We start from the raw sequence: 21,345 nt of genomic DNA on the forward strand, positions 1-21,345 counted from the left end.
TTTTCCCCTGTGTAGTAGGAGTATATATAATATTTATTTTCTTCTCTATATTTCTCTATAGTTTCAAAATATTTGATAATGAATAGTTATTTTACTCTTAATTAAAGAATTTTTATTTTAAATAAGCCTGAATATGGTATCATTAAGGAAATAATTTCAGTATTTAAAGTACAACTCTACTTTCTGGTGAGCAGTTGAAACCAAGCCCCCCTGAAACTGAGTTCCCCTGCCGAGTTTACCTCTCTAGCCAAAAGTTTATTCCTGTACTTGTCCTGCCCCTGTTCCCTTCAGGATCGAGGAGTATCAAAGAAAAGAGGGGATCAAAACCAAGTATGACCCTGCGGGGTCCCCCCAGGTACAAAATTCCCTCCGTGTCCCCTGTTTCCTCTTTGTGGAAAAAATGGCTTTGGTCTCCCAGGCCTCCCCCGAGTTCCAAAGAGCAGACTCAAGTGGTTAACGATTAGGACAAGAGTCACAGGACTCCTAGTTCCTCCTGAAGGGATGTAGAGAATCTGATGCATGTCTTTGAGTTGTTCTGCAGAAACAAAGACACCCCCCCCCCCCGCCCAGGTGGAGGATGGTGACCACATACTGACCACAAACACATAGACCCTAGACTGGCTGGAACCAGAAGTTTGATAAGATTCTCAAAACATCACCCTGTCACCTTACCACCAACCCATCAGAAGAAAGTCCAGGAGCTGACCATGCATCCCACACCCCTGTCCCCTAACACTGTTTCAAAAACCCTTGCCTGAAATTTTCAGAGTTCGGGTCTTTTGAGCTTGAGCTGCCTGTTCTCTTTGCTTGGCATCTTGCAAAATAAGCCCTTACTTTGCTGCAAACAGTCATTTTGCCTTGGGCCCGTGACCCCTTGCTCTGTAACACAATTATAAATATTGATATTAAATGTGAGGTTGTTTCAAGAATCTCCCCTATGCTAAATTAAGTCATGTTCCCCAAACACTGTGGGGGTATCCATAAGCTGCAGTGCCAAATAGATGCTGGATAAAATCACTGCAGTTTGTTTTGTTTTGGTTTCTTTTGGTGTTTTGTTGTTTCTTGGTCCAGAAGATATATTTAACCTGGGGACAATTGTAGCAAATTTTTTTTTCTTTTACAACACAGTTTAAAAACCTTTAAAGTTTATGGGTAATTGAATTAGGTTTCTGTGTTTCAGTATTGCATCTAGTTTCTGCCCCACAATACACACCAAGGAAATAAAATTGCACCCCAGATACTAATCCCTAATTTGTATTTTTGTTTTGTTTTGGTTTGTTTTCCAGCATTCCTGAAGTATAATTTGTATGCTAAAAAAAAAAGCTGCAGCTACTTAATCTGATAAGTTTGGTCACATGTACACACTAGTGTTACCATCACTACAATCTGGGTAATAAACATATCAGTCATCACCTCCAAAAGTTTCCTTAGGTTTGGAGGTTTTTCTTGTTCCTTCGTTTGTGTTGTGTTTCAAGAACACAACATGAAATCTAGCTTTAATGAATTCAGTAAAGTTGCGGGATACAAAATCAATATACAAAAATCAGTTACATGTCTATACACCAACAACAAAAAGGAAATTAGGAAAACAATCCCATTTACAATAGCACCAAAAAGAATAACATATATGTATATACATATATAATTGCAACCAACATACAGAGAAGTGTGCAACACATAAATGTAGGGCCAGTGATTTTTTTACAAACCAAGCATCTATGAAACCTCTATCCAAATCAAGAAGCAAAACATTGCTAGCACCAAAGAAGACATCCTTCTGTTTTTTCTCAATCTCTATCCCTTTCATCTCCCTCAGAAATACAGAGATTTCTATTTTCCTAATTTCAAACCCCTGGTCAACATTATGCGGGTGTCTTTCATCCATGCTGTTACGTGTAGCTATAGTTAATTAATTTTCATTAATATATAGTATTTCCTTGTGTCAGTAGGGAATAGTGATGGATATTTGGGTTGTTTCCTGTTTGACTATTTCAAATAATGCTGCTATTGGTATTCTTGTACTTTTTCTTTAGATATGTGTAAGTACTAATTTCTGTTGACTATACATCTGCATCATGTAGTGTGGGCATATTCAATTATGATAGATAATTCTAAAAAGATTTCCAAAGTGGTTTTATCAATTTACATTCCCATCAATAGTAGATCATTTCCTATAGCTCCATAAACCTTGCTGAAATGTGATAGCACAGTCTTTTAATTTTTAGCTATTTTAGGGTGTGGATAGAAGTATCTAATTGTAGTTTAAACCATTTGCATTTTCTTTATTACTACTAAGGTTGAACATTTTTCACAGGTGTATTATTCCTATGGTTATTATATTTTGTGTTGTGCCTTTTCAAGTTTCTTGAATATTTCTCTTTCAGTCATTACTATTGATTTGTAGGATTTTTTCATATAGATAGATATAGATGATAGATGATAGATAGATGATAGATAGATAGATAATAGATAGATAGATGATAGATATACATAGATACATAGATAGATAGAGACAAATAGATCCCTTTATCAATTAGATGTGTTGCAATATCTTCATTCTATGACTTGCCTTGCCATTCTGTTACAGTTTCTTTTGAGAAATACAAGTATCTGATTGTAAGGTAATGCAGTTTATGCATTTTTGTTTACTTTTGTACTTTCCTGAGATTGTGTGTTTTCCTATCTTCTAGACACCTTATTGTTTCATGATTAATTCACATTTGCATGGATAATGCATCTGGAATTACATTTTTGTTTGTAAGGTATGAGTCAAGTCCTACTTTTTCTCAAATGGATATCTAGTTATGCCAATATAATTTGGCAAATTATTCTTTCTGCAGTGCTCTACAGAGCCAGTCTAGCTACAAAGTTTTCATGTGTGTGTGGTTATTTTCTAGACTGTCTATTCTGTTTCATTGATATATTTGTCTATTCCATCAAACCACATTGTTTTAATTACCTTCACTTTATAATGAGCCTTGATATTTAGTGGAGCAACTTCTTCCACTTTCTTGTTTTTTATGGGTGTCTTGATTATTCTTGATTCTTTGTTTTTCCGTATAAATTTTAAATGTTTTCAGAATTTTCACAACAAACCTATTGAGATTTTAAGTAACAGTCAATGAATCGATAAACCAAGTTGGCAAAAACTGATATCTTTATTGTCTTTCACTCCATGCCATGATTTAATTCTCCTTTTATTTGTCTTCTTCAATTTTTACCTTTAATTTCTTTCTGTACTTTATAGATTTTTGTGTAGAACTTGTATATATCTCTTTAAATTTATTCCTAGATATACTACGTGTATATATTACATGTGTATATTACCACTGCAAATAGTATCTGATAGGTGAAGGAGAGCAGAATTTGTCACCTTAAAATATGCCTCTTTGGCTTAAGGTTTATTTTAGGCTGATTATTTTTTTAAAAACAGCATTCACAGGTGAAGTTCTGAAACCTGAATAGAAGTTACCCTTTTGTAAGAGACATGTACATTTAAAGGAAAAGCTCCACTTGTAAGAGTGTCTCCTGTTTCTAGAAATTTTTATCAGTGGAGAAGGGAATAACTTAAATCTGTGTAACAACCTTACCCTGTTTACCGTGATTTTTCTGGTGACCTCTATAACTGGCCGCCCCCACCCTAACCAACATCTTTTTTGTCTTCACCTGGAGATGTTGTTTAAGGTTGTGGCTTGGATCACTTTGAGGATTTACTCAGTTTTCCTGAGTCTCTCCCAATATGCAGGAGGTATGCATGTTATTAAATGTCTGCTTGTTTTTCTCCCATTAATCTGCCTTTTATTACAGGAAGTGTCTCGGCCAAGAACCTAAAAGGGTAAAGGGAAAATTATTTCCCTCCCCCACATAGGTGAGATAGTCCCCCCAAAAAATTCACAGCTTTGGAAAATGTGACTATGTAACATTACATGGAAAGAAATTCAGATGGAATTAAATGTTACAGACTTCCAGATAGATTATTCTGAATTGTCCAGGTAGTCCCAAACTAATTACAACCATACCTCATTTTATTGTGCTCTGCTTTATTGCCTTTTTCATAAATTGAAGGTTTATGGCAACCCTGAATCAAACAAACCTACCAGTGCCATTTTTTCAACAGCATTTTCTCTCTTCACGTCTTTGTGTCATTTTTTGGTGATTCTTGAAATATTTTGTTATATCATGGTGACCTGGGATCAGTGACCTCTGTTGCTACTATTGCAAAAAAACTGTGACTCACTGATGGCTCAGATTGTTCCTGGTGAATTTAAGGTTCTGGCCTTGCCACCAAAAATTCAGAGACAAAGCAGGGAGGTTAATAAAGTGAGAGTTTACCTAAGCAAGAATATGCTCTCAGAGGGGAGCAGGCAGACAGGTGAGGAGATGCTGCCCTGGGTTTCTTTGGAAAGCCAGTTGTAAGAGGCATACAAATGAAGGGGCAGAATATTCACTGGGGAAAGAGGAGTTTGGAGGTCGTATTCCCTGATTTTCATCCCAGCACCCTCTTCCCAAGGGGAGGAGGGACTTTTGTCTTTATTTAGCTTAGATGAGAAGTGTCATGGCCTCAGTGCATGATGGGTACTTCTTATCTGCAAGGCTAATTTTATTGTAATGAGAACATAATGAGCAACTGGTTATGTTGGAACGCAGGAGAGTCCCGCCTTCCTTCACCTTTCTTTGTCTGCTTCCAGGACACTTATCACCCAAAATGTGTGGTTTCCTGTCAGTCTGGAGGTTCCTGCTTTTCTTCACCTGCTCATGGCCCCCGCTGTTTACAAGATGAGTGATTTCCTGCCACCTGGCCCCTGCCCATGTTTCTCTGCTCATATCTAGCTACCTGCCTGCTGTAACAAGATGACGGTTAGCCTTTTTTAAGCAAAAAAGGATTTTTAAGCTAAGTTGATTTTTTAGATATAATTGCTATTGCTCACTTAATAGGCTGCAGTATAGTGTAAACATACCTTTTATATGCAATAGAAAACCAAAAAAATCTGTGTGACTCACTTTATTGTGGCATTCCCTGTATTGTGGTGGTCTGGAACTGAACCTGCAATATCTTTGAATTCTGCCTGTATATGAGCCTTGATAAGCAGAGGTATTTCTCTGGCTAGAGATCTGGATGAAGAAGAGGTCAGAGAGATTAGGAGCATTTTTGCTGGCTTTGAGAGCAAGCAGGGCCTGTGGGGCTCCTGGGCACAAAGTTTTTCTGTGTCCCCTATTTCTTTGATTATAGGCAAACAGCCTTCATTCAGCCTCCATGACCTTCCCTGGGTTCCAGTGGGCAGATTCAAGCAGCTGTTAATTAATGAAGGGAGGGGTTGCTCCTGAGACCTGGGAGAAACAGTCAAGAGCAGCCTTGGGGCAGATGCTGTTTCCCCAGCAACAATACACACAACAATATCTGAGCTATCTTGCAGAAGTTGAAGCCCCCTCCAGGTGTGAGAAGTTAATGATGAACGATGGTGTGCTGCCCACAAGCATGTAGACCCCAGACCAGCTGGACCTGAAGGTTGATGATGCTGACTCCTACTTAGTTCACCACCGACCCATCAGAAGAATGCAGGACTATTACTGCCTTGATCCTTATCGCCTACCCCTGACCATGAGCCCCAACTATGAGACCTCTCCCTATTCCCCAGAGAGGGGGGCACAGTTCTTGAGGCGCTAGCCACTGTGTTCCCCCTTTGCAGGGCAAAGTAATAAAGCTATTCCTTTCTATTCCAAAGCTCTATCTCTGTATTTCCATTCAGCATCGGTGAACAGAGGCCAGGTTTTTCTCGGCAACAGCTTGAAGACCAAGCAGACAGCAGGATAAAGAATGCTGTTGGCCTTAAGAAGATAAGAGAGGTGGACAGTCAGTAACTAAATGAGGACTAGAACGTTTCAGCCAAAGAAACTGGCATTTCCAACAACTTGCACAAATTTAGAAGTAATTCTTTCTGAGGTCCTCCATGAGGAAAGGAAGGTCCTGTTGACACCTTGATTTTGTCCTCATAGACCCTAAGCAGAGAACTGAGTCACACTGAGCCTGAACTTCTGAGCTATAGAAATGACAGGATAATAAACATATGTTGTTAAAATGCTGCAGAACTTGATCCCATGAGAAACCAAGCACCACACTCAGAGAGTTGGAGAACTCAGGTTTATTGAGCCAGCGGCACCAGGTGAGCTAATGCTCCGAAATTCAGGCCCCATTTCTCCTTTTATAGATTAAGACATATAGCTACAGTTGGTACTAACTGATTGGTTACACAGTTTCTATAAATTACAGGTGATTACAGAAGGAGGGGGTTGCTAAGGGCTACAGGACGCATGGGAGTTGCTAGGGGTTACAGGACGCGGGAGTTCAGACAAAGGCAAGCAGAGGCTGGAACAGTATATTTTATACTTATATCAATCATTCCTATGCAATTATTAACAGGCAGGGTTCACATAGCAGGCCTCAAACTATAGATTTCAAATCTTCCTCATCATTACGATGCTGGATTTGTAGTAATTTGTTATGGCTCCAAAGGAAACTAATACGAAGTATTTTTAAATTTTCATTTTCAGCTAGTTTCTGCTGAATAAAAATACAATTGATTTTTTGTATTAATTTTGCATCCAGAGAACTTCTCAGCCCCCCTTTTAATTCTAATAATTTATCAGTAGATTTCCTATAAGAAGAATTCTATCTATGGCTGATGTGTGCTATGTCTTTCCCTTTCAAATCTTTATAACTTAAAAAAAAAACTTATTGTATTTGCTAAGGCCACCAGTAATGATATTAAATAGATGCGATGACCATGAACATTTTGTCTAGTTCTCCATCTCAGGGAGAAAATTTTCAACATTTTACCTTTAACAGGATGTTTACTATAGCTGTCTTTTGTTGTTTAGTTGTACATATTATCAGATTAAGAAACATTTCTTTTATTTCTTCTGAGATCTTAATTTTAATTTTTATAGTTTTCAGTTCTAGAATTTCCATTTTCATCTTTTTAAAAATAATTTCCAAATTCCAGTCTAAATTCAATTATATGCATTTTATTTCCTTGAGCTCATTTTAAAAATGCTATTATTTCAAAATATTTATAATTTTTAAATATAAAAAGTATATATATTTAAGAAATTATTATAGACATAAATCCTATTCTCTTTAAATTATATTTGAACATTCTTATGTCAAAATCTGTGTCTGATATTGTACTTTCTGGAGCTCCTGGAGGTCTTTAACTGCTGTCTATTATTTCTGTTTGCTATTTTTCATGTTGCCTTATTTAATCAAATATCTTTTTTTTTATGGCATTGTTGTTGAGTGTAGATTTTGTTTGTGAAACACTGTAAGAATTGTCTGAGAACTGGAATAATATTTATTCTTTGACCAAGTTGGACTTAACATTCTTCTCATTGTAAATAAATCTTATATTTCTTCCTGACTACAGGCTCCTGATCTCCCTTTTCTTAGAGGATTTACTTGAAAAAAAACTTGTAACTGAAAATTCTTTCTCTGTCCCTTTGAGATGTAAACCTTCTTCCAGCCTCTTGCCAGTTTTACAGCCCAGAAATGTTTTTCTCAAGGACCTGTGATCTATCCCTTTGAAATGTGAGCATCAAGGAGAGAGCACCCCTACCTCCCAGTCTTTTCGGAGGGTAGGAACCTAACCTAGAAGCAAAATATCAATGAGCACTAATTAGCAAATACAAATAGCCTAAGCACACTGACTACCTTCTAACACCCTCCAGCACCTTCTGACCCCAGCATATGGAAATCCTCTTGCCTTTTGTTTCAGCAGAAATGACTTCAATTTCTTCACATATTGCAATAGTCTAGTCTTGAATAAAGTTTTCCTCTCCTGTTTAACTTGTTCAGTATCATCCTTTTTTGACATCTTGCAAAAATTAAATTCACTTCTAGCAAATCATCATGGTCACTAATAATCTGGGATCACTTCCTTTAACTTTAGAGACTAATGGGATTTGAAGTTGAGCTTTGTCTCCTTCAAAGACCAGTCTACTCTCAGATCAGTCTTCCTCCTAGGATGGTGTTTCTCAACGTGGGAGGATACTGTCCCTCAAAGGATATTTAACAATATCTAGAGATATTTCTGGTTCTTCAACATGGTATGGAGTAAAGGTGGGGGGATGTTTGTTACTGGCATCCAGAAGATAGAAGTAAGGGATGCTTCTAAACATTGTACAACACACAGGACAGTCCCCAACAACAGAGAATAATCTGACTTAAATTGTCAATAGTTTCAATGTTGGAAAATCTTGTCCTTGTATGTAGATTTTGGTGAACCAACCCAACCAGATATACTAATTTTTCAGCCCCTTACCCCTGCTTGAAGACCAGAGTTACTCTTTCTTCTAAGACACCAAAGCCCTATTCAGGAACTCAGCTTCTTTGTCTTTGAAAATCTTCTATAGGAAAAGCAGCTCTTCTCTTGTATTTGCATTATGTTATTCTTTACTACTTTGCTATCTCACTGATGCCTTTAATATGGTTTAAAATATTTCACCTACTTTACAGGTTGCCCTAAGTGGAGACAGGGTTGGTATTGTAACCAGGAAGAGCTAAATTGGACTCCATGTGAGATCTGTTTCTTTGACTTTAACCTTTGCTTTTTGTTGCTTTTCTTATTATAATCATACATGATGACCTTCCTCAGGGAACACCGTCCCTCTGTCTGAAGGTTAAACTAAGTGCCTCTGTTCAGCTCACAGGCAGACAATCTGACCTGTCCACCTGTGTGAATGGCTAAAATTAATATATCCCCTCACCAAGGCTAGTTATTCCCAGAAATGTTTTGCAAGATTGACGGCCCTTTCACTTTACTTCCTCACAGCCTCTCCCTCTCTGATTCTATAAAACAAGCTGGCATCCAGATCCCAATAAAATGGTTTTTAGGAGACACTAGTCTGTCATCATCTTGGTCTGCCAGCTTTCCGAATGAAGTCGTATTCCTTGCCTCAACACCTCATCTCCGATTCATCGGCCTGTCGTGCAGCAAGCAGAGTGAGTGTTACCTAGTGAATGATTATCCGTGCTTTTTATGAAGAGCCAAATAAAAGTACTTGAAGTCTCATGCTACCTTTAAGAAATCTCTTCTTATGAATAATTCCCAAGTTCTTGGGGAGTGCTTAAAAACTTGTTAGTTGCTTAACATCTCTCACTCTTAACTGTTGTTCTAGGCTTTCCATTAGTCACATTTTGCTGAATTATACCTGATTCCATGTGATGCAATCTTCAATCCACACTACTCTGCTAAGTTTGAGGACATTTGCTCCCTGTGTTATCCAAAGCACCAAAAAATATAAAAGTAACAAAAATTTGTACTGGATGATGATAGCATTCCAATAAACATTATAAAATATAGCAATAATGATAACCAACATTATTTGGTGCTTCTGTATGTCAGGGACTAATTACTTTACATATAATCAATTTACTCAATCCTCACAACAACCCTAGGACTAAGGTGTTATTCAGATCTCATTTTATATGCAAAGAAACCACATTATAAGGAAATTAAATACTTTGCCCAAACCTTTAAATTTCAGACGTAGGACTCATAGCCAAACAATTTTGACACTGGGAAAATATGGCTTATTTAGGCACATAAAAATATAGAATATTTAAAATAGTATCAGATGTCATTGCTGTTACTGTTTATGGCAACCACAATCACACAGCACCCCCTACCGACAGGACTTTTTTCCTCCAGCTTCCACCCTGTTGCTAAAACTTGCCAGTAAGATGCTTTTACCTCTCTCTCTCTCTTTTTTTTTAAATGGCTGCGTTGGGTGTTCGTTACTGCACATGGGCTTTTTCTAGTTGCAGCAAGCAGGGGCTGCTCTTCGTTGCAGTGTGCAGGCTTCTCATTGTGGTGGCTCCTCTTGTTGTGAAGCACAGGTTCTAGGTGCACAGGCTTCAGTAGTTGTGGTACATGGACTCAATAGTTGTGGCTCACAGGCTTTAGAGCACAGGCTCAGTAGTTGTGGTGCATGGGCTTAGTTGCTCCTTGGCATGTAGGATCTTCCCCTACCAGGGCTCGAACCCATGTCCCCTGCATTGGCAGGCGGATTCTCAACCACTGCACCACCAGGGAAGCCCAGGTAAGATCCTTTTAAAACCAGCTACTCTTTCCCTCATTCCTATAGGTGTTTGTCAAAAACATCAGTGACAATTACTTCACTTTCTAAAGCAGCAATACTAACAGTGGAGAGAAAAAGCTAATCAAAATTTAAAGGAAAAACTTTGCTCATCAGTAGATTTTTGATATTACCTGTGTTGTTGCATGAGTATTTTGAAAAGTGGGCTTTTAACCTATTCCTGGGAATCTGGAAGGTCATACACATGTAGCATGTGCATGTCCAGGAACGATTCGAGAAGGCTCAAGCTCTCACCACTGACCCTGAAACTCTGTCAATAGAAAGTGAAGGCTAAGGAAAGGTTTTAACTGTCTGCCTAAGTGGTGAAGCTCTGTCTCAATAGCCACCCAGGCTCCCTTAGCAAAAACAGTGGAAATTTTTAAAGGGGCAAAAGACCTGAAAGGGCATTGTACACAAAAGGACGTCAAAATGGCACATTAGCTTATCAAAACCTTCAAATTTGTCATCAGAGAAATGGGAATTAAAACTAAAGGGAGTGACTGCACACTTTCTTATTACAACATCAAATTTTTTAATAAGAAAATGAACAGAAACTGAGAATACCAAATGTTAGTGAGAAGTTGCATCAATTGGGAAAAAAAAAAAAGCTTCTGGAAGGAGTATAAATTGATGACTATTCCCTTGGTTTGGTAATATCTACTAAAGCTGAACATACAGATACCTCATGATCCAGAAATTCTACTTATTTGCTAACAAAAATAAATGTGCAGTGCATCCAAAGAAAGGTGCAAAAAATTCACCATGGTTTTACTCATAAGCCAGCCCCGAACTGGAAACAATGCAGAAGTCCATCATCAAATAGGTTAGTTGTGATGCAGCACAAATAAGTACAGAATATCTGGTGAGTGGAGAAGCTAGACATAAAAGACTGCAAACTGCACAATTCTATTTTTATGCAAATTTTTGAAAGCCTGGAAAGGCAAGGGAAACCAGCCTAAGACAAATTTCTGCAAAACCTGAAAGCACTTCTTTTTGGCATATTTCCATGTGGTTCATCCACCAGCTTTATTTCTTAATAAAACCAACTGCTCTTTTTTCTTCAATGTTCACATTTCGTTTCAAGTTTCACTTCATCTCTGACTCACTTCTAGGCTACAACAGAACCTCATGCACGCTCTGCTGGATAATTTTTTATTTCATATATTAAATGTTAGTAAATGGTTTGTCTAACTCACTAAAACTCAGCTCCCTGCGGGGAGAACACCGTTTTGAATCTCAGCTTCTGGTTCTAGTAGAAGCTACTGAGTTTAGCCATTGAGTTTATAGGCACTGATGACAATGTTCCAAATTCTGCTCCGCTCCTATACTTCTGTGTGATGTTATGTAAGTTACTGTGCTTCCTCATCAATAATTAGGGGTAATAAAATCATCTAGCTTTTATATTTGTTGTAATGCCATGAGGTTTAAATGAGCTAATATCTGAAACACATAATAATCTTAATAAACGTTAGCTTTTAGCTAATACAATCATGAGACTATATTTACAGATCTAGCATCAATTGAGTTTACTGTCCTTATGTGAATATCTTTATATTAAATTTGTGAACATTTCATATAAATTTTATAAGCTTTATATAAAATTTCATGAAAATTAATCTACTAATGGAAATAAACCTAGTGTTTCCCTGAACAGAAAATATTTGGAGATATCTATCTATCTACCTATCTATCTACAAATAGATTTGTACCTTATAATATGTATACAAGTCCAAACATAGGATCAGAAATTGGAGTGATATTGTATTTTTTAACAACAATATGTCATCTGAAAGAAGTGCCACTAAAATGCAGAGGAAATTATATTTCCAGTTCACAAGTATAAAAATCCATTCAGACAAAATACTGAAAATTGTCATTTCTCTCTCTGATATATACGTTGTCTTTGTTGACAAAAATATCTTGACCCCATTTAGAGCAAAATTCTGTGCTGATAACTAAATAAATGTCTCAGGGATTTTTGACATCCCTTACTATTTAGAGATTACTGGTCTCTCCATTTTTGTTTAAACCTCAATCTCACTACGTGTACTTGAAGTTAATGATTCTATGGTTTCTTTTAAGTAAAACTTTACTCTTTATTTTAGAACATATTTCATCTTTTTGTAACTGTCTGACATTCCTTATTTGCACAATTTCCTTTTCTTAAATACTCTCTGAAATGTGGTTAATTACTTAACACACTATATTATCTGTTCTGTGTCTTTGACATTTACCATTACTGACATTCATCTTTTATTGTGCTGTTGTATCTTATTTTACTGCATTGCACTTTAATAATGTTGGTAGAAAAAGGGACTTTTTCAAATTCTTAAGAATGTATACAAGTTGTTATTAAATAACCATTCTCCCTTAAATGTTACTATTTTTAGTCTCTTTTTCTAAACACAAAAATGCCTCTTTTAGAACACCAGATTAATGGAAGAGGAAAAACAAAATAAAGCCCCATAAAAAGGAAAGGAAGAATTTAGAGAAATATTAGGGTAAATGTCAAAAGAAGTCAGTGGTGTGCAAGAAAAAAACACCAATATTTATATAGTTTATTACTTGTGATATGTTCTATATCACACAATAGTACTTTCATATTATTATATCTGATGTAGATCAGAACTTTGGCATTAAAAAGATAAATTTATCCAAAGTTGTTTAGCTACTACATTTTGAAGCCAAGACTCAGGCCCAGGCTTTTCAAATTCCAAATTTAGCATGCTTATAAGGACTAGGATGGAACTTATAACCAAATAATATTGAAAAAATGAAACCAAAACAACTTAGCCATATATTATTTACCTTTAAATAAACAGTTGTTTATAGAATATAATATGAAAGAAAATATGTTTAAAATGTATAGCACCATCAGGCACAATGGATTAACAAGAATCAGACTTATAATCAATTAGAAAACAGTAAATATACACAAAAATGCTCTCAGACATTATACAACACAGAGGTAGGAACTATGTTCCTTCAGAAAAAGAGAAACAAAAAATATGAGCACTAAGATGACCCCAGATTTCACTGGGGGTAATTTTCCGTAATATGGAAACAGGAAGAACCATCCAAAGAGAGCTAGCAGCCTCAAAGAAAGAGGAAACAAAGATAAGGGTTTGGGGAGGCTGAGACAGCTGTAAGTTGTTGGGAGAGTTTCCCCCAACCCCCTCCCCCCCCCAAAAAAAAATCCCTCTTGATTCGGCTGAATACTACTATGCTTATACAGAGAAGGAAAATGTACAAAGCTGAGTAAATAACAATGAATTAGTTATCTGCAAACCAATTCTCAGAGCTCAAACAGGATGGGGAGATTCACGCTCTTAACAGCCAAAGTGGAGAGTCATCAGTCATCATCAGGGCCATTTGGTACCAAAGCATCAGACCTTAGTCATAGGAATAAACTATCCCTGAAGAGAAGGCTACGTTAGCCAATACCTAGCAAAAATTAAAACCAGGTTTCAAAATTGTTAAACTTATCTTCAGGTAATTCAACTGTCTGATATTCTTCAAATTATGACAACAAAACTAACATTCTTTAAATGAAGAGCACAAAATCAGGCAACTCTAAACATAAAATCACAATATCCAGCATCTAATCAGAGATTACCTAACATGCCAAAAAAGCAGAAAATGTGAACAATGTGAAGTAACTGCATAAATGAAAACAGTCCCTGAAATGATAGATCTGTTGAAGCTAACATACCAAGATGTGAAAACAGCAATCATAATTGCATGTAAATGTTTGCACCATAGGAGCCCATCCTCCTTTTCATACTAACCATAAAAAACTTCCCTTCCAAAAACTTAACTACACAAACCACAACTGAAAACGTATATATCATAAATGATGCAGGCCCCCTCCCCCCACTAAGGGAAATGTAGTTCCACAAAGTTGTAATTTACCTTCACCTCCAGGATCTCAGAAGTGTGTATATGTCCCAAAGTCAGATTTAGGTTTGACTTGTGGCCCATCAAAGTAGGTTTAAATGATAACTTAAGCACCTCTAACCCAGAGAAAAAATAAAATAAGATAACCTTGGCAAAAACTCTTATCTAAAAGAATTGTGTAAACAAACTTTAGTTGTTTCCAACTCAGAGACTAAGTCTCTGCATTACATGTGACAAGAACACCTTGCCCCAATGCTGGAAAGCAAATCCTTAATAATTCAACCTGGTTTCTATTCAATATTGTACAGGGGGTTCTTGCCAGGGCAATGATGCAAAAAAAGGGAAAAAAATAAAGAAAAAATATATACCCAGCTTAACAGTAAAACTATCTCTATTTGCAGTTAAGATGATCTTGTATAAAGAAAATCCTACGGAATCCACAACAACAACAACAACAGTTAGAGCTGATAAGTTCAGAAAGATTACAGGACGTAAAATCAATATACAAAAATCAACTCTATTTCTATACACTAGCAATGAATGATCCAGAAATTAAATTAAAAAATTTTCATTTACAGTGCGTCAGAAGAATATAATACTTAAGAATAAATTTAATAGAAGTGCAAGATTTGTACCTTGGAAAATGCAAAACATCATTGAAGTAAATTAAAGAAGATCTAAATAAAGGAAAGATTCTGTGTAGGTACATTGGAAGATTTAATATTATTAAGATCGCAATACCCTCCAAATTGATCTGCAGATACAATGCAATCCCTATCAAAACCTCCATTGTCTTTTTGCAAAAATTAACATGCTTATCCTAATTTTGTAAGATAAAATCAAAAGACACTGTTAAGAAAATGAAAACAAAGAATTGAAGAAATTGAAGAAAACATAGGCAAATCATTTATATGAATCCAATATACAAAGAACTCTTAAAACTCAAAAACAAAAAGACAAATAACCCCATTAAAAAGTAGTCAAGGATTTGACTAGACATTTCTCCGAAGAAAGTATACAAATGGCCAATCGTTACCTGAAAAAATGCTCCAAAAGATTAGAGGAATGTAAATCAAAACCACCACATACCACTTCACACCAAGTAGGACCGCTATAATCAAAAAGGTGAAAAATAACAAGTGTGAATGAGGTTGTGGTGGAAATGGAATACTCATACATTGATGATGAGAACGTGTAATGGTGCAGCCTAAGCAGAAAACTGGCAATTTTTCAAAAGTTTAAACTTAGAGTTACCAAATGACCCAACAATTCCACTTTTTTTTTTTTTTATAAATTTATTTACTTATTGGCTGTGTTGGGTCTTCATTGCTGCACACAGGCTTTCTGTAGTTGTGGTGAGTGGGGGCTACTCTTTGTTGTGGTGTGCCGGCTCCTCACTGCCGTGGTTTCTTTTGTTGTGCAGCACAGGCTCTAGGTGTATGGGCTTCAGTAGTCGTGGCACATGTGCTCAATAGCTGTGGCTCATGGGCTCTAAAGCACAGACTCAATAGTTGTGGCACACAGGCTTAGTTGCTCTGTGGCTTGTGGGATCTTCCTGGAGCAGGACTCAAACCAGTGACCCCTGAATTGGCAGGCAGGTTCTTAACTACTGTGCCACCTAGGAGTCCCAACAATTCCACTTTTAAGTATGTATTTAAAAGAATTGAAGACATGTTCACACAAAAACTCATAGCAACATTATTATTTCTCTTGACATACAATAAACTGCATATATTTACAGTGTACAATTTGATTTTTTTTTCTTATTAGTAATATATATATAGCAATCCCAATCTCCCAATTCATCCCACCGCCCCAACCCCCCGCTTTCCCTCCTTGGTGTCCATATATTTGTTCTCTACATCTGTGTCTCTATTTCTGCCTTGCAAACCAGTTGATCTGTACTTTTTTCTAGATTCCACATATGTGTGTTAATAGACGATATTTGTTTTTCTCTTTCTGACTTACTTCACTCTGTATGACAGTCTCTAGGTTCATCCATGTCTCAATTTATGACAGTGTCTAGGTCCATCCATGCCTCAAATGTCCCAATTTCCTTCCTTTTTATGGCTGAGTAGTATTCCATTGTATATATGTACCACATCTTCTTTATCCATTCATCTGTTGATGGATATTTAGATTGCTTCTGTGACCTGGCTATTGTAAATAGTGCTGTAATGAACATTGGGGTGCATGCGTCTTTTTGAATTATGGTGTTCTCTGGGTATATGCCCAATAGTGGGATTGCTGGGTCATATGGTAATTCCATTTTTAGTTTTTTAAGGAACCTCCATAGCAGCATTATTAATGAGAGCCAAAAAGTGGAAATAAACCAAATGTCTATCAACTGATGAATGTATAAACAAAATGTAGTATATCCATACAATGAAATAGTGTTCTGCGATAAAAAGAAAGAAGTACTGATATATATTACAATCCAAATTGCAAACATTAAATGAAACAGCCAGATACAAAAGGCTACATATTGTATGATTCCATTTATATGAAATGTCCAGAATACACACATCAAGCAAATTATATCAGTACAAAAATGTTACATAAAAATAACACAACTGACTGTCCTATTATTTTTCCTCTCAGAAGAACTTCTCTGTTCATTGTTTTAAATCAGCATTGGTAACAATTTCCTGTCAGGGATTAGTATTCACATGTCTTACATGGCTTCTGTTTCCTCTTTACTTTCAAGGATGCTAACTTGGATTTCAGTACTTCCTTTACCTGGGGGATATAGTGAACTCCTCCAGAGGTAAACAACACACTAAAACATCTTGATCTTTTCTTTAAAAGTCCTTTAGTAAACATTAAGTAAACAGATCCTTAAGGCCCATCTAAGTAAACAGATCCTAAGGCCCATCTATAGTCAGATACTTCCAAAAATATTGCTTTGCCACAACAGAATACAAATTGGTGACTGAAATAAGGCAATACTGACTATCTTGTACTCCTACTGAATTTAGAATCTCCAGATTTAGGACCTGTAACATACAACATCATACATCTCAGATTAATTAAAGCACAAAGTAATAAGCAATGAAAATTCTCAAACATCTATCTACTTTTCCTCTAATGTAAGGTAAGTGTTATTTCTATACACACTCCCTCTGTTGTTTTATTTCTGTAGATTGAATTTCCAAGACACGTTCGACAGGGCATGGAGACATCCCAGTGCCCATGGACCAAAACCAATCCATGGATGCATTTCCTTTAGTTTGCATTGAGTTGTGGACCCTGTTTTGAAAAAGAAATCAAAGCCAACTTATGAGTCATGTTTTTCTCTCAGATTTGGCCTCTACTACTAAGGAGTTTCTCTGCTGTGGGGAAGATAATAGACCTTGTTATTGTTGTTGCTTTGGCATATAGGAAACATGGTTTCTTATTCATCAGCGCTGCTGCTATTTCTGCTCCTGTTACAACTTCCTGAGTTTTTCTTCTCCTTATTGTCAAATCTGTATATCACTCTAAACTCGAGTGGTAGCTTAACAGTTCTCACATTTGGCTACATACAGAATCACATATAGGAGAGATTTATAAAATTCTGATGTACAAGCCACAACCCAGACAAATGAAAATTTAAAAAACATTCTCATCTGAAGTCCAGATATCAGTATTTTTTAAAAAAACTCTCCAGGAAATTTCAATGTGTAGTCAGGGTTGAGACTCACTAGCCTAGAATATTTAACAGTGTTGTAGGTTACCACAAAAGGCAAAAGACATGCCATTTCCATATAAAATTAAATCTTTTCATGCAAGCTTATAAGGATATGCTTATTAAAATATACACATATTGTATATGTATAATATAAAATTATATTGTTATTATATATGTATAATATAAAAATGTATACACATACACACACAGACACAAATAAAGCATAGGACACATAATCCTTTTCCCTCACCCCATATTCCAAAGTGGATGTTTGCCTGCAAAGTAAAAATTTCTTCCCCTTATAAGTATTCAGAGAAAACATTTTCTGCCTCCCACTCTTGCCAGCACAGGAGGAGTTACTTTCCTAATTGGTAAACTTTCAGTCATTCTCTATGTTTTCCTTCCTTATTCCAGATGGCATTATCTTCTCTGAACATGTTCTCAGTCACATGTTCATCTAAGTTGAAAAAAGACCTCTTCAACTCAAATGAATGAATGACTGTATATCACCCTCCATCACTCACCCACACATAACTTTGAAAAGTGACAGAAGCAGGAATCAAAGGAGAGATCTTAAGCCCGAGTATCTGCAAAGGAAGGGGGCCACCAAAAGAAAGAGGTGACACAGTGGAAGGAGCAGTAAATTTGGATTACTTTCGATTGAGTTTAACAAACTGAAAGGCAGCTGGAAATGAAGACTTGTGCTCCAGAAAATAGACTAGAACTCGACATTCTTATAAAAGTTACAGTCCAGGAAAATTGTGCCACCAAATTTGAGAATATCATTATAAACACATAGTACCTAAAATACAGCAGCCTAACTAAATATCTGTTATCCTTTCACTTCTTTACTGATGAGCATTTGATGAGTCCAGACTGTTTAACTATTTATTTATTTTGTTTCCAGACATATTTTACTTGGATTACTTAATAACATGTTTTCCAAGGCACCACTACTTTTAACTTTCCCTTTTGTAGAAGGGTGAGTCAAAATTATCCGCGCTCTGGGTGTAGAATTTACAGAAGTTTTAATATAACCAGAGTGTGGATAATTTTTGACTCACCCTCGTAATTCATCCACAGGTTGGCTTTATACAAATGGTCTCTCCAGCTAAGCGAACCCTACCTATGAGGATCATGACACTCAAAAGTCGCATCTCATCAAATGTGTAGACTAATACATAATGCATACCCTTTGTTACCATGGGGGCAGAGAGAGGAGACAGGAATCATTAATACTAAATTTATAAATTCCAAGGATTTATTATATAACTTAAAATAGATTCTCTACATGTTAATCTTTGTTTTAGTTGTATATGGCTAGATCATCAATACTAGTTTTCATATGACCAGAAGTCTACTTTTAAGTCAAAAGTAATTGCTTTCATTCTGGACTGTTATAGTCCAGTAATAAAATTCAGTGTAGCATTCACTCATTTGGTAATCCAACACATAATTACTAAGTGTCTGTTATGTTTCAGGCATAGACTGAATGATGGAAATAGCAAGAACAATAAAACATGATTTTTATCCTCAAAATCTAGAAAGCATTATTGCATTATGGCATGGGCATTGGATTCAGTTTGTAATGAGGTCAAATCCTCACTCTAAAAATGGTTATGCAAACTATCTGCATATCACTCCTCAAAGTCAGTTTTTCATATCTAAAATGCAAATCAACATATAAAGTGTTGGAACAGCCCAGAAAAGAGGGAGCGTCAAAGTGGCGTTAAAAGACAGAGGTCAGGAGGGACACAGGGCCGCTCAGAGGCCGCCGCGATGCTCCCCTCCTTGCAGGAATCAATCGCTGGACAAGGATGAAAAGGAGCTGGAGAGCAGCAAGGGGGGTGCCCTGCCCAGGAGTGGAGACTCGAGCCGTCGCTCAGCAGCCACTGTCTCTACAGCTACCGCGGAAGTAGATCCGCACAGCAAAGAGCGGATAGAGAAGATGGAAGCCCAAGTGGCACAAATGCAGAAACTCCCTCTGGTGACGATTTCAGCCTCTCCTTGGTGCATACTAATCTACCATCTGAAGTGGAGCCAGAGCTGCACAGTTTCATTGCGGAGCGTCTTCTAAGGGAGCAGTCTTTGAAGGGCTGGGAAACGTTGCATCTGTGGCGCTGAGAACTCCAGGTCACCGAGTCGGTGGTTACTACTGCCTTTTCCAGGAAGAAAAACTGCTTCCCCAAAGAGCAACGACAGACTCTGACATGACTCTTCAGCGTATGTTGTCTGATTTTTAGGAGGGTCTGAGAAAGGACTCGAGCTTTTCAGGCTTTAATTGGACAAATACATTCAAGAGCTAAAAAATAACATGAACTTTGAGGAAACGGGCAGGGAGAACCACATACAGTCCCACCTGAGCAGCTGGTTTGAGGATGCTGTACGCCCAGTCCAAAGGGTGGTTCATCTCTTTCAGGAGAAGCTTACCTTTCTGCTACATGCTGCTCTGAGTTATACTACTGTTGAGCTTAAAGAATCAGATGAGAAAACAAAGAGAGACAGTCACAGGTGTCTGAGTGTGGCCAGTCTTCAAGGCCTTATACACGAAGGCACCATGACGTCTTTGTGCATGGCCATGTAAGTCTGTGATCATCGATTGTAGTAGCTCCCAGCCTCAGTTTCACAATACAGGAAGCAAGTGGTTTTGTGAGGATTGGATGCGGGCTTTTCTGAATGGTGCTAAAGGAGGCAACCCTTTTCTTTTTCGATAAGTCCTAGAGAACTTTAAACCAAAGGCCATACAAGACACAAATAATTTGAAGAGATTTATCTGGCAGGTGGAAATGAATCATTACGCTTTGTTTAAATGTTACATGTTCCTAAAGAACTGTGGTAGTGGGGATGTCCTTCTGAAGATTGTTAAAGTGGAACATGAAGAAATGCCCAAAGCCAAAAATGTGGTAGCTGTCCTTGAAGGATTTATGAAAGAAGCTCCTGCCCAAAGGTTTTGATCACATCTTTTGAGATGATTGTACTGTGAAGTTATGCAAGACTTGGTGTTTGAAAGTGCAGTTGTTATAACTTCATAGGATTGCTATTTCACATTGTTTGAAACACATTCTAGATTTTCTCATTTGGTACTTATAAGATTAAACCTAATTAGACATATAAACCTGAGGCACGTCTTCACTGAGTCCTAAATAGATGTGTATCAGAGTTGTGAAGTTTTTATATTTTCTGGTCCCATAAATTCTAGACATCAGGGAGCTGTTGCTTAAAAAACTTCTCAGATGATTTTGTGGCTTCTCTGAGGAGTTTGCTGCAGTATTAAGCCACTTTTCCTCCCAGAAAAATCATAATAATTCTTTCTCAATGTACTATAGCTTCTTTTTAAAAAAAACTTACTCCTAGTTTTAGGACAGATGAACACCATGCCACCATTGCAAAAGCAGATCTGTGCATCCTGTGGGTGCTTGATAGATTTTTTTTTTGTCCAATTGATAATAGCATGGGTGATGAAGCCCACTTTCATGTCAATAGGCAAATAAATCATGAGCGTGTAAGGAATTAAATGAGCTTTAAAAATAGATGCACCAGCTTCAAGATAAAACATTATCTCTGACGGAAAGCTACTGCAGAAGTGGCCCCATGCATCACTTTTCTTCCTTCATTTGATCACAGGTATTTGCCAAGAGCCTATATTT

At 37.0% G+C, this 21,345-nt stretch overlaps 1 pseudogene; it reads left to right on the forward strand.

Annotated features, from left to right (window-relative positions):
- The first annotated feature begins 19,477 nt into the window (after window positions 1–19,477).
- LOC130833469 (protein Njmu-R1-like) lies at window positions 19,478–20,652 on the forward strand (annotated as a pseudogene).
- The last annotated feature ends 693 nt before the right edge of the window (window positions 20,653–21,345 follow it).

The sequence above is a fragment of the Hippopotamus amphibius genome, chromosome 12 (genome assembly GCF_030028045.1).
Source record: "Hippopotamus amphibius kiboko isolate mHipAmp2 chromosome 12, mHipAmp2.hap2, whole genome shotgun sequence".
NCBI lineage: Eukaryota > Metazoa > Chordata > Mammalia > Artiodactyla > Hippopotamidae > Hippopotamus > Hippopotamus amphibius.